The sequence below is a fragment of the Syngnathus scovelli genome, chromosome 7 (genome assembly GCF_024217435.2).
Source record: "Syngnathus scovelli strain Florida chromosome 7, RoL_Ssco_1.2, whole genome shotgun sequence".
NCBI lineage: Eukaryota > Metazoa > Chordata > Actinopteri > Syngnathiformes > Syngnathidae > Syngnathus > Syngnathus scovelli.
Window position 1 is genome coordinate 4,088,278 of NC_090853.1, and position 13,091 is coordinate 4,101,368.

A 13,091-nucleotide genomic window follows, 5' to 3' on the forward strand; every position below is an offset into this window, starting at 1 on the left:
AATCAGGCCGACGCGCTCGGCGAGCGGCGAATGCGGGAATTGAATTGAAGAAAAGTTGAGGTCAGATAATGAGACTTACATCTGTAAGACACAATACCCGCATCCAGCTGAAGGAAGGAGAAAAGCTCATTATCCTTATCGCTCGTCAGGAAGGCCCGATATCGATATTATGCATGTTTTCGGAAATTAGTTTAATTCTTCTTTTTCCCGCGCTTAGCGTCGTCCGTGTCCATTTTCACGCTTGCCGCTCAGAAATGCATGAGGCCACTCTTTCAATTGGTGGCCCCGGCGTTATCGACCAGCTTTATTTCGGTCTGTCTTTTCATTCATTTTGGAGAAAAGCTGACAGTTAATTGAACAGATGGATGATAATCGTAAACGTGGCCAGCTAGCGCACCCCCCTCCCGCTTCCCCCAGGAGAGACTCCTCTCCCTCTGCTGTCATTTTTTCTTATTTTCTAATATCCTCTGAAGCAACAGATGAAATAAAATGCGAAGGCTGCCGCGAAGGAACATTTTAGCGAGCCATGAAGGCGACACGCAACGTTCAGAAACGTGCTAGCAATTAGGCTGATTAGCATTTAGGCTAATGTAGCATTTTGTAGATTTTTCACATCGATTGATCTTTCGCCACCAAGTTAATGAGTTAAACAGTCAATCCATTAGTCAATTTACTTCCTGGGTTAAGCAGACTAAAAAGTGAAAGAAATAAAACATTAAAAGAATGTGATGTAACGAGTTGAATGTTTGCGAGACGCTAGGCGGGCGGGATGAGCGGTTAATTATAAAGTACACGCCGCCCGTCGCTTGCGGCCTGACATTTCGTCTGTCTTCAAAAATGAAGCCGACGCGATGCGCTGCCTGTCTGTCGCTCTCCTTTCAGACAGAGCGGAGGGCGACAGCTTGATTTTGAAAGCGCACAAATTCGGGTTGATTTGTAAAAGGGCTCGTTTCGTTTACGTCAAGTTCAAGCGGTGAAACGAAGACTTGGGGGAAAAAACGAGGAAAAATGTAAAGGCATAAGCATTCTCGACAAAAGGCGGGCTGTCCTATGCCCCCCCCTAAAAAAAAAAAAATCAAATAAAAATATGGCCCCCTATGCAGGGGCAAAATTATCTGCCAATGGTACGAAACATTTGACACAGCAAAATCCCTCAAAACAAGTAGCTTGCCTCAAAACACACCCACTAGTTCTTTAATTTATTTTTAATTTAATTTAATTTATTTTTTTCAGTAGACTATTTACACATTCGGTACATATTTTTTTAAGATAACCTTGTAGTTCTATTAGCTTTTAATATCGAATCTGGTTTAGTCATAAATGCTTGAAGCGAGTAAAACGCTCTTGCATAAAAAGTGCCTGGCAGACAAAGAACAAGCAGATTTGAGTTATGTAATCTCAGTCAGATTTGTACTTTCTTTGCAGGCTGCTGCGAGTCTTATTTATTTATTACTTCCAAAAAGCAGCAGCAGCAGCAGACCTTGATGCTTTCGGGTTTATTAGGTTGCAGGCACACGCAACACACACACTTCCAGCTTCCAGTCCATCATGCATATGTAACGTCTCACCTACATTTTGTATGAGCAGCACTACGGTAACTCGGGAGATGCGTGTCGGGGTCGCTAAGATAACTTGCAAATGGAGGGTTAGGTTTTCAAGGCCGGTGTGGTTTATAGGTTACAAATTCAAAAGTGGGGATTTAAGACTGGGTTAAGGTTTTCAATTAGGGTTGCGAGACCAGGTTTAGGTTTCCAAGGTAGGGCTTGAAGGTAACATTAGGGTTTGAAAACAAGGTTTGGGTTTAAAGTCAGAGGCAGATTTTTAAGTTCATGTCAGGGTTAGGGTTGGAAATTAGCGATTGAAGCCACGGTTAGTATTTCGCGGCGGCAGGCATCTCCTCTCTTCCGAGCGTTACATAAGAGACGTCGAGGCGGGCCGGGCTGATGTGCCGTTGATGCGACAGGCAACTCTGAACACTCCACTTACTGATTTGCGTTCATTCATGTTTCAAAAGCTCCCATGCTACGACCAGTTTTAAAGCGTTGAGCTTTATAGTTTATCAATTCAGCTAACACAATTGAGAACAGATTGTTTTTGGTTTTTTTTTGCAATGCCGACCTGGCTTCAACAGTAAATTTGAATCAAGACTCTAATATACGTATATATACAACCCAATTGTGTTACTGGTGAGAGGGAAAAAAATAAATAAAAATAAAATCGGGCATACGCTAGATGATTCAGCGGGCTCGTCGGAAGTGGACCCGAATGCCAAAGGGGCTCGCCAGAAGCTGGCGGGCAGCATTGCTGCTTCGGTGCCGATCATGTCATCATTCGCCTCAAGCGAGGTCGTGATGTCACCCGTGTGACGAGCCACCATGTTGGATGTTCTTGGAGGGAAAGGGGGTGCTGGGGTGAAGCATCCTTGTCGTCATGGAAAAGTAGTTTTGAGTGCTATGCGACAGTGTCACCAATATTAATAATTCAAATTAAAGTCCCAAACCGGGAGTCTGTTTCATTTCTTTCACAGGGTTTGTTTGTGTGAAGAACAAGATGGCGCCCAGTGTCAAATGCTAATGTGTGTGTGTGTGTGTGTGTCCATGAAAACCGCCAAATTTTCTGCTCTAATTCCCTCCTTTAAATTAGGCAAGAGGCATAAAATATGAACAAGGCTGAGATATTTTGGAGAGGTCATGTGACATGCAGGGGGGGGGGGGGGGAAGAGAAGTGTGGGAAATAAATCCTTCAAAGCACAGCGGCCACACATGAGCTGGAACATGCGTACTTAGTCATACATGTGCACGTGATCTTGGTCTAAACTAGGGCCATTGTTTGAAAATTTGGATTCAAGCCGCGGTTTGAGGTTTTAGGACAAGATTGAGGTTTCAAGTTGTGAATTTAGACAAGGTGACTCTCCACTAACAACCCAGGCTAACCTCAATATGCACATTCTGTAGCGACCTGCTAATGTTTATGAGGTGTTTTTTTTTTTTGTTTGGTTTTTTTTTTTTGCAATTCATTTCCCTCAAGGCGGCTTTGTGGCAGAGAGGCCGGTGAGCTACGCGGGAGATCTATTACTCTGCGGCGACGCGGCGGCGACAGGCTAAGACCCGTCGCTGTGATTTATTCCAAATCCCCCCCCTGCCTCGGACCCGGCGTCTTGTCAATCCCGCCGGCATCACCTCGGGGTCGCGTCAGCGCGCCGGCACGGAAAAATCCCAGACAGTTGTTTAGAAAAATCTTCTACTTTGATGCTGTTGAAAATTAGGCAGTAAATTGGGGCTTTTTTCTTTTTTTTACGGACAAAGATGAAATGTGAAGAGAGGCTGACATACTGGAAATGCCGCGCGGCTTCATCAACAATTTGAATCTAAGGGTTTGCCGTTGCGCTAATGCTAATGCTAATGGCATGCATCCATTTCGTGTGTGTTCATATTAAGTGTTCTCATATCCTGTTTGCAGAGACTCCTGAAGTGTCGCATCTCCATGTAAGGGAAGTGTGGACATTAAATCTCGACCCCTCCTCTCCCCTCCCACCGTAGTGTATTCCCGGCGGGAAGCATTCATCCCAGTAAGGTTTATTCATGAGGACAGGCGAGCGTCCTGCACTTTATAAATAGCACGGCTGCAAGCAAAGAGAATCTGGGCTCGTCGTTGCCGATTGCACCCACGCCGGTCGTGCATATTTGTTGATGACTTCCGCCCACCGCCGCTAATGGGAAACAGCAGCCTACTGCTTGCGTTGATAAGCGACAGCCAAATTTGTGATTGACGCGTTCTGCTCAGCCATTTGCTTTAATTACGCCATCGCCTTGACTTGCGCGTCTCATCGGTGCCGTGAACGAGTTTGTAACTCAAAACGCTAAAGATCACCTTTGCCGGTTCAAACGAAAGACATTTTGTTTCGTGTAATTCAACAATTTTACAATTATCCAAACGTCCCTTCATATGAATATTTTTCTTTTCGTCCATAAAATGACAAAGATTAAATTGTAAATTGTCTTTCTATTCACCGTCGCACCTTTGATGGTCACCGTGTTACCCTTTAAGTGATAAAAACCGTTTTAATGGTCTTTTTCTTGCAAAGCATCCTAATGTGCTATCGGATTGCCATTGAAAGGCGTCTTTGTGCCTCATTGGGTGATTCCAGCTGGCGATATGGAGTCACGCTGATTGCGGCTACAGAAAGCCAAGGTGATTATCCTGATGGACTCCATTGCTAAATGTAGCCTTTAATTATGTGCACCCATGAAAGGGTTGATTAAAATGGATAAAGAGTCGATTGCTTTCTTACGTAGGTTTTGATGCAAATTTAACGGCAGAAATCGTGAAAAAGACTTTGGTTGTGTACAAGTGAAGCCGTAGTTCTGCTATTTCTTTCATGCTATTTTCTTTTCTACAAAATTCTGTTGAATTCCTATAAATAAGTAAAAATAATATTTAAAAAAAAAAAAGAATATTCTTGAAATATTTTGTTTAAAAAAAATATATATATATTGTTCTTTTTTTTTAAATGATTTAAAAAAAGGAACGGATTACTGGCATTTGCATTCATTTCAATGGGGAATGACATTTTCTGCCACAGCACAGCATAAGAACCAAACGGATGCAAGCCTCCGAAACACATTACAAGCATCAGCTTTGCAGCCCGCGCTCGAGCCTACTCCTCCCTCGACGCCGTTTGTGTTTTTTCCGCCCGAGATAAATAACAGCCAAAAGACATTAGCCAGCTCTCCGATTGCCGACACTGGAGAGGAAGCGCTGCCCCCCCAGGCCATGTCACCATACGTTAGAATCATCCGCAAATAGGTACCGAGGATAGGGGGTGAACACGTCAGGCCGGCTTAGGTCAGGAGGAAGACGGCCTTTGCGAGAGAGAATAAAAAGCAGCCCAAGTGCCTCCCGATATGGTTTCCGTACTGCCCCTCCATCTCCACATTTCTGCTTCTTAACGTGGCTGATTTGCGTTTACTCGCCATTCGTGTGTCTTTAGTGGAAGATGGGATCATTCGGGGTCTGCTGGGAAAGAGACGGGGCGCAGATAAAGTAGTGAGTGGACGCCTTCAAATATACAAGCCTTCAGGCACCGGAAGACCTTTATAGGGCAAGCAAACCGTATTTGGTTGTGTTAAAACACTTGCAGCCAACAAACAAAGGAATGTGTATAATATTAAATAAATCCACCTACAGTACAGAAAGCTCAAAATTATATATATATATATTTTTGGCTGTTTAGCTCAGAATGGTCAGTCACTTGTAGTTATAACATGTAATTCTCTTTATCTTGACAAATTGAATAATTCCTAAATCATCGTCCATCATAACAAGTCGACTTGGGGTGAAGCAAAGTGTTTTTTGTCCATTATTACTAACTACTAAATGAGTCTAAATATGTCCACTGGCTACTTTGCTTCAGCTCATCATTGTACAACACAGCAAAGTAGTTTCATCTCTATTCTAATATCAATCACGCGGCCCCCTGCTAACAAAATGTGACGGTCGAGGCGGAGCCAACGGCAAAAGTGACTCTTTATGCCATTGCATGAAATCATAATTCATGCAAACCGTCGGCCGATCATCAGCCATCCGTCTTTTATAGCGCCGCTTCCCTCTGCGCAGGTTGACAGCGGCGGTAAAACATTCGGCCAGCTTTTTATATTTACCTTGTTAGCGCGTAGAAAGGGCCAGCAAAGGAGTCAAGTGATTGAATATGGCTTTCTATTTCACCTCGCATATTCTTAATGGGAGGCCAAGCATTAGCTTTATAGCTAATGAGATAAAAGCAACGTTTTACTCAAGTGGTGTTTTTCATTCTCGGACTGCTCTGGCGTGTTTATTCGCTTCTTGCCAGCTTTGAACGTCACGCTTGCATCATTGGTAAAAAATAAATAAGTAAATAAATCAATGCTCGGATAGAGGAATTTGATTGGCTGGTGGGAGGAGTTACAATGATGATGGTCTCTATATTATATAAAGTTGACACAAAAAGTATATTGATTTCTAAACATCTAATTATTTTTTATCTTGAATAAAAAGCTCCCTAAAAATAAATCAAAAATGAAAACAGAAAATTTGAATTTAAAATAAAATTTGATCTATGACTTTTTTATTTAAACATTTTTCCTTTAAAAAAAAAAAAAAATCTGCAACGTTCTCAAAAATTCTAATCTTGCAATTTCGTTTTATTGGAATCATTTCCAATTCAAGGGGTGAGTGAGTGGGAGTTGTCTCATTGCTTCATCATATGCGTCCTGCTGGCTTCATTAGAGCTGTAACACGTGGGATGACAATCATCTCATCCGACACGCACGGAACAACAGGATAGTCTAGCTCGCAGAACATGAAAAATGTCACGCCGCGTGTCACATGACTAATCAATGGTGATGCTTGATGGCCACCGGCGACCGTTGCGCGCCACCGCAGACCAATCAAACTAAAACAAGGTGGAGAGCTTTAATCGGGTATCACAATTTTGCCACACGTGATAGCTTGATATGACAAGAGGATCACAAGGCCTATGATCAACATTTTTTTTTTAAATACGCGCTTTCTGTGCCGCTTAAGACGGTTTTATTTCCTTTTAGTTAGCTTGATGACTGAATAACAAGCGACCTAATTAGTATCCATGCCATTAGCAAGTTTAGCTAGCTAGCTAACAAAGCTAGTTCGTGGCACCAGAGCATTTCCAAAGTGAATAGAGAGATAGCTAGCTCCACAGGAACATATTTTCCCCTTAATATTGCTTCCCAGCGATGAAATACAGTATGTCCTTGCCTCAAGCGTTGTTCCAACTGTTCTAAATCAAAACCGAAGTGGTTTATAGGAACTAAACAACCTGAACCGCTAGCAGTCATTTGCTGCTGTCGAGAGCCCCGAGCAATTTGTAGCCACTGCCTGGTGATGACCGTTATTACCGTGACACCTTAAACGGAGGGCAAAGAAAATCAAAATCACAGCACAAGTGACCATTTCCGGGGTGCAGTTTCTCACACTGACAAAAAAGATATATATTTCTTAACTTTCTTACTGTGTTAACTGTCCATAATACAGTTCATTTCCTTCCAATGTTTTCAGTCAGTAAACTTGGATAGGATTCATTTTCCTTTTGCGAAGAGGCAAAAGATTCAAGAAGACTACGCTATAGCTTGAAAGCAACAAAGAGACATACCATCAATCATCAAAGTCTATCAATTTCAATCGTATTGATGTAGATTGTTCCCAGCACAGCCGACAGAAGCCCCGAGAGGTGCGACGGCCTGCTAAAAAGAAACCAGGGAAATGCCGACTTCACTTTGTCTACTGTAATCTTCTCTCGGGGGAAAGTTATTCCAGAAGAAAGTAATCCCGCCGAACCTGGCCGGGCGCCCCCTCGCCGCCCCGACAGCACAGATGCTCCGGCAGGCTGCGACTGGTCATAGAGTGTCAATCACAATCAGCTTCAGAGTGCCAAAGTGCATTCATCCAGAGAATGCCAGATTCCACTGTAATCACTTTTTTCTTATTCCATCTCCTCGTCTTCATCCTCATCCTCCGGCTTTCTCGGATTCCGAGGACAGGCTGTCGCTAAGTTTGACCTTGGGGTCTGACTGACAGCCCTCGTGACAAACATTGGCAACGGTGAGCGCCAATCGAATTCTGTTGATGAAAACGTCTATACGTCGCTCTCGCCTGTTGGCGTGCGGCAATTTCCACACAAATTAAATTCTCAACAATATCAGAGCCAAGTTGAAGCTGTCCCTGGTTTCTGGTTTTTGGCAAACGGTCTGTATGATGTAGTCTTTGTTATGAAAGTCAAAGCAGAGTCGGACGAGCTAGGAGGAGGAGTACGTGCGCATTAGTTAAACTTGGGTTGTCCTCTGCAACCTGCTAATGTCCTTGTAAAAAAAAATGGTGTCCATTTTGGAAATAAACGAGGAGAACAGAAAGTCATTTTGGCATTTCTGGTACATAAATGGCCGCCGCAAACAGACTGCAGATGATCTCAGATAACAATAAAAATCAACTCTTAAAAAGGACGGCATCTTTATTAACCATCCTTGTTTTTTTGGCCGTACCTCCAGGAAAAAAAAAAAAGAATGACCTTCCACCGAACCGAGTCAAGTTTCAGCAAACCAAAGTTCCCATCTGCATGCAATCTAAAAATTCAGTCTCATTTGCATAATTACAATTTGGAGCTGAGAGAGAATCCTCCCCTCGCGTTTTAAAAGTTAGATGAGGCTGAGGGGGCTCACTCATGAGGACCCCCCCCGCTCCTTTTCATACCCAGCACACCTTAAGCGTCCGCATACAAGCGCTGCATAATGTAACACTGCTTATCTGCAAACTAGTGCGTGCGTGATCTCGGATAATGGCGGCATTTGATGAGAGCGCAGTTGGAAGATAACGCGCGTGCGGGGATCCAGCTTGTTGTCGCCTAAATCAGACAACGACATGGGCGGAAAATGCCATTTGTAATCCGACGGCCGCGGTGTAATTCAGATTATTTCGTGTACGAGGCCGGCATTAATCACGGGGAGTACGTGTTTGAAATGGATGAGGGGTAAACAAAAGGCGGCTCTTTTCCCATCCAATAGGCGAGATCGAGATCATGTAATAGTGAATAAAACATAAGCGAATGAATCAATCTTGCCACGTGTGCGTGTTTAGCTGATAACATAAAGATAGCGCTAAGGAGACGCTGCAAAAAAATAAATAATAGCAAATCATGAAATATGGAGTGCCATTAAATCTGCCTCGTGAGAAATGCGCTAAGCAAACTTAATTAAATCTTTATCTGATTCCTGATGGCGCAAAAATAAAGTTACAAGTGTAGCATGTTGCAAAATCTGCCTAGCAACAGGTGAACTTAGTGACTTCATAAATCCTTCTTGTTTTGTTTCTTAACTGATTGTTTTATGCTAATGAGCTGCAAAAGTTATGACAAATATTTTGTCGTACACACTGAGATAACCTCATGTTTGGCAACTGAACTGCAATTTAAGAAAGTAAGTCTCGGAATTGCTTGGAAGTATCTTTCTCATTCCGTCCTGTCGCCGCTATCGCAACAATTGTCACAGTTGGGGTGTTGCGTCGTAATAATCCTCTTTGACAAAGCGGAAATGTACTTTATGCTCCTCCGACTACTTTTCCAGGAATGCAGTGCTTCCCTTCCTTTGCCGCAAACGCAGTCAGCATGATCAAAACCGAAAAGCCCACGTTGGTGTGTTTGGGAAATCGTCAGATGTTTTTTTTGTTATGCATTCAAATGTTTGTTTTGGCCATTTGGATTGTCTGCGTTTTGGTAAATGGCACATGAAAAAAAAAAAAAAAAAAGACAAAAGCAGTAGGAGATTTTTTCAACAATACAAAGCCTTGTTCCAACCACCTTCCATTTACATAAGAACTAAAAATGAACTCAGTTTACAATATTGGAGCGAGAACGCACTAAGCACGAGGCGGTTTTTTTTCCCCCCTTCAATAAGCCTCCGCACGGCAATCCCGCTCAAGGACATCCGCGACCAGATCTGTTTTCTAGACGTCTTTCCGGCATTCCGCCATTCATCATCTCAGAAGCCATCTCCAGTTCCAATACGGTGGCGACGCTTCGCCCTGCCGGGCCACAGGCGGTGATTTACAACCCGCGCCGTCGGCCTGTCACCGCGTTGCCATGTTTGCAATTCGGCGATGGAGTGCGCTAACGGGAGATGTGCCGCCGACGCGCTTGACGGCCTAAAAGTGCGCCGATTAACACGCGGGCCAGCGCAAGCGACTCGCTTGCATGATTGAAGCAATTGTTGCTCGTCGACCGTGTCGAGTCAGCGGGATGTTTTATCACTTACGCGGGCGGGATAATGCTCACTTTTGACACCGTTGTAGTTCTACCGGTGCGTACCAATGACTGTCGTGACATCCGAGGTGACGAACGGCGTGCGTGGAAATATTTTGTCCTCAATGTAGCTCACCTAACTAATAGGACATCTTTTGTTGGAAGTATCAATCAGTTGGATCGCTTTTTATTTTTTTGGAAGGCAAAAAATCCGTAATGGATTTCCAGCCACCTGTGCCCGCAGGAAATATTTCCCCTCGCCACCATTTCAACTTGGCCATTGTTTGACAGCCACACATTTGTTTAATAGCCTCTTCAGTCAGGAAGCATTTGGCCGATTCCAACCACCCCGGGCCAACGCAAAATGGATGTTTATTTGTCTTTTTAATGAAGAAAACCACTTTTGCAGTTTGAAAAGGTGTCACGCTCACCCGTGTTTGGACGGCATTATTCTTTTTTTTAATCGCTCCCGTTGTTGATGTGGACCAGCTGGCCTCAGGGCTCATTTCGTTTGTTTTTGTTCTGTTCAACGCTTGTTCAAGAAGACATGTGATTCCCCCCCCCACCATTCGATGTAAATCAATGTCGCGACTCGACAAACATGGTTGACCCGTAACTGTCAAGCGTTTTTACATTTTTAATCTCGTCAGATCAGCAGCCATCCATTTTGCCGCGCTGACACCTGTGAATAAAACAAAACATTTGGGCTGCTGACAAAGAAACAGGAGCATCAGCATCCTTGGGGGAATTCTGACGAGCCGCCGCGCATCACGTTAATTTTCATTTCCATAAAGCCAAAACGCAATACAGGAAATCGTTTCCCGAAGCATCAAAAATGCACAACGTCCTATAAATCACACGGTGTTAATAGTAGCCCTGGAATAAAATATTCCGCTTCCCAATTAAGGTGCCGCCGGCTTTTAAACTGAAATGATCTTTGCGTACGTGTGAGCGAGAGTCGTCTCGTTTTGCCGAGGGAATACGGCGCGTCAGCAAAAAGCCACAATAACGCTTTTGAGAGGTGTTGAAGAAAAGGAAATAAAACTTGTCAAACTTCACACCTCAGCGAGAAAGTGTTTGAGTGCGTCGTCATCTTCTGAAACAGGCAATTACATTTTTAGAGGGCGGCATGGCAACGAGGGCTTTGCATTTACGTCTGACTACTTCGTTCTACTTAAATATTTTATTTTAATTATATCATACTTATTTAGTGCGATCAAAATTGTTTTAACAGACGCGCGCACACAAAATAAATTCCTGCCATTGAGTAAATAACTGCCAACGGCCACACCTGCTAATTGCTAACTTCATTTGCTTCACACAACTGCGAAGTCTTACCACACATTTTGCAAATCAAAATGTTTCTATCAAGTTGCCAGCACGATCAATAAAAGTGTTTAGGACAAAGTTTAAACAGAGCGTAAATCATTTGTATTTTTTTTTTTATATTTCTTACAAAATATGTACTTGTAAATCTAAACAAAACAAGTCCCAGCTTGTAATTGACTTATTAATTTAAAAAATGACAATACAAGCCGATCAATACGCAATTACACACACCGAGAAAGAATCGTACAGCAATTGTCTGTCGCCCGTTCAATCATTTTTGTCCAATTTTGTGGACCCTTGCTGGTTAACCAGCTCATTCTTTGTCATTATGGAAATGGGCAACGGCTCTGACAATTACGCGCCAACTGTGCCAACGTTGTTCCGTCACAATGTCATCAAGGAATGAGCAAAACAAAGCATCTGCTCGCCAATTAAAAATGTGTTTTTGTCTTGGTGGCAAACAGGAAAAAAAAATTGTCAAAGTAGCTCAGAGGACGAGATATTCATTGGCAGGTTCTTTCAAGAGACGCAGCAGGTGGCGCGCTCGGAAGCCGAGTTAGATAACTTTCTCGGTTTGATTTGCGAAATACGGAAGCAAAACTGATAAGGTTGGGTACACGCCATGATAATTTGGCCCCTTCCTGAACAAAGAACATCAAATGCCAGACGGCCTTGTCCTATAAGATTATTCCCTTTGGTGTGAGGTGTGTTTGTCTCGATAGTTGGCTTCAAAACGAGTCTGGGATGACAATGTTGAACATCTACAAGCCAAGTCTTAATTGACTCGGTGGACTGTGTGACATGAAAGGAATGCAACCATCCAAAGAAGAACCGTGACTGATTAACATGAGATAAAACAAACTATGTCCTACCTTTGATGCTGTTTTGTTTGGTTCAAATGTCGGTTCCTTGGTGGGAAAATTGCAAACCATTACTTGATGATGTCGTTTCCATTTTACACCTCTGGTCCTCTTCAAAAACATTTGTTCTTGTTGTTTTTGAGTGCTCACACGCAAGAATTCTGCGTCAGAACGTCATTCTGTGGGACAGAATTTATGATAAATAAGGTAAAAGACCAGAACTTAAATTTGTTTGGTCATGTTTTCCTTCTCACCGCATGTCATTGTCTATTCCACCTGATTTCCTGAACCCGGTTCTTGTGTCCACCAATCAGCTTCCTCCAGCCACTTGTGTCTTCTCCATGTGTGCCTCGTTGTCTCCTTGGCGTGCTTTTGTTTCCTGTTTGTTGATTCGTCACGTGTTGCTGTTGTAAGTCGTGTGAATTAAGTCATGGTATTACAGTATGGGACTTTGCTCCCTAATTTTCTTTTATTTGTATTTTGCTGTTTTAGGGTAGTATGCTGATATAGTGATTTTTTTTGCTTCAAAACAACTTCTGCACTCCTGTAAAAAAAATAAAAATAATTCAAAGCAGCTCAGAGGACAACGAGATACTCAGACACAACAAAAACTACCTAAAGGTATGTGTTATATCTTGGATCAGGGATAAACAACTGGCGGCGTCTAAACAAATTTTTTTAAACATAATAAAATCTGAAAAACACTGATAAATATTCAATGTTCGATTTCCACATAAACAAGAGGAAAAAAATACGATGGAAAAAAATTACACAGATGCAAATAGGCTGAGAACAACTGCAGCATTTAGGTGTATTGTCACCAATCACCACTAGATGGCAGCCATGACTTAGTTTACTTCCAATGGGTCTTGCAAACATTCCCGGAGTTAAAATGTCTTATAAATTGTGTTTTCATCAAATACTTCAGCCTCCGGATTAAATGTGCCACAGACCGTGACAATATGCGTCTTTTGCTTGACACAGTCTTGTAGCCAAACAACCTCATCATAATAAATATCATGTCCCGAAGTCAATCCAGCATCACGAGGAATTTAAATGGTAATGAGACCGACCGGGTCGCAGTTTTTACACAATTAATC

At 42.8% G+C, this 13,091-nt stretch overlaps 1 protein-coding gene across 1 annotated transcript in view; it reads right to left on the reverse strand.

Annotated features, from left to right (window-relative positions):
- nectin1b (nectin cell adhesion molecule 1b) overlaps window positions 1–12,427 on the reverse strand; it is a 123,313-nt gene extending 110,886 nt beyond the window's left edge. The window contains exons 1-2 of the mRNA XM_049726131.2: window positions 12,246–12,427; window positions 12,004–12,170 (exon numbers count right to left, since the gene is read on the reverse strand). The gene's annotated coding sequence lies outside the window, so the exon portion shown is untranslated. The remainder of the gene's footprint in view (window positions 1–12,003; window positions 12,171–12,245) is intronic.
- Between the last annotated feature and the right edge of the window lie 664 nt (window positions 12,428–13,091).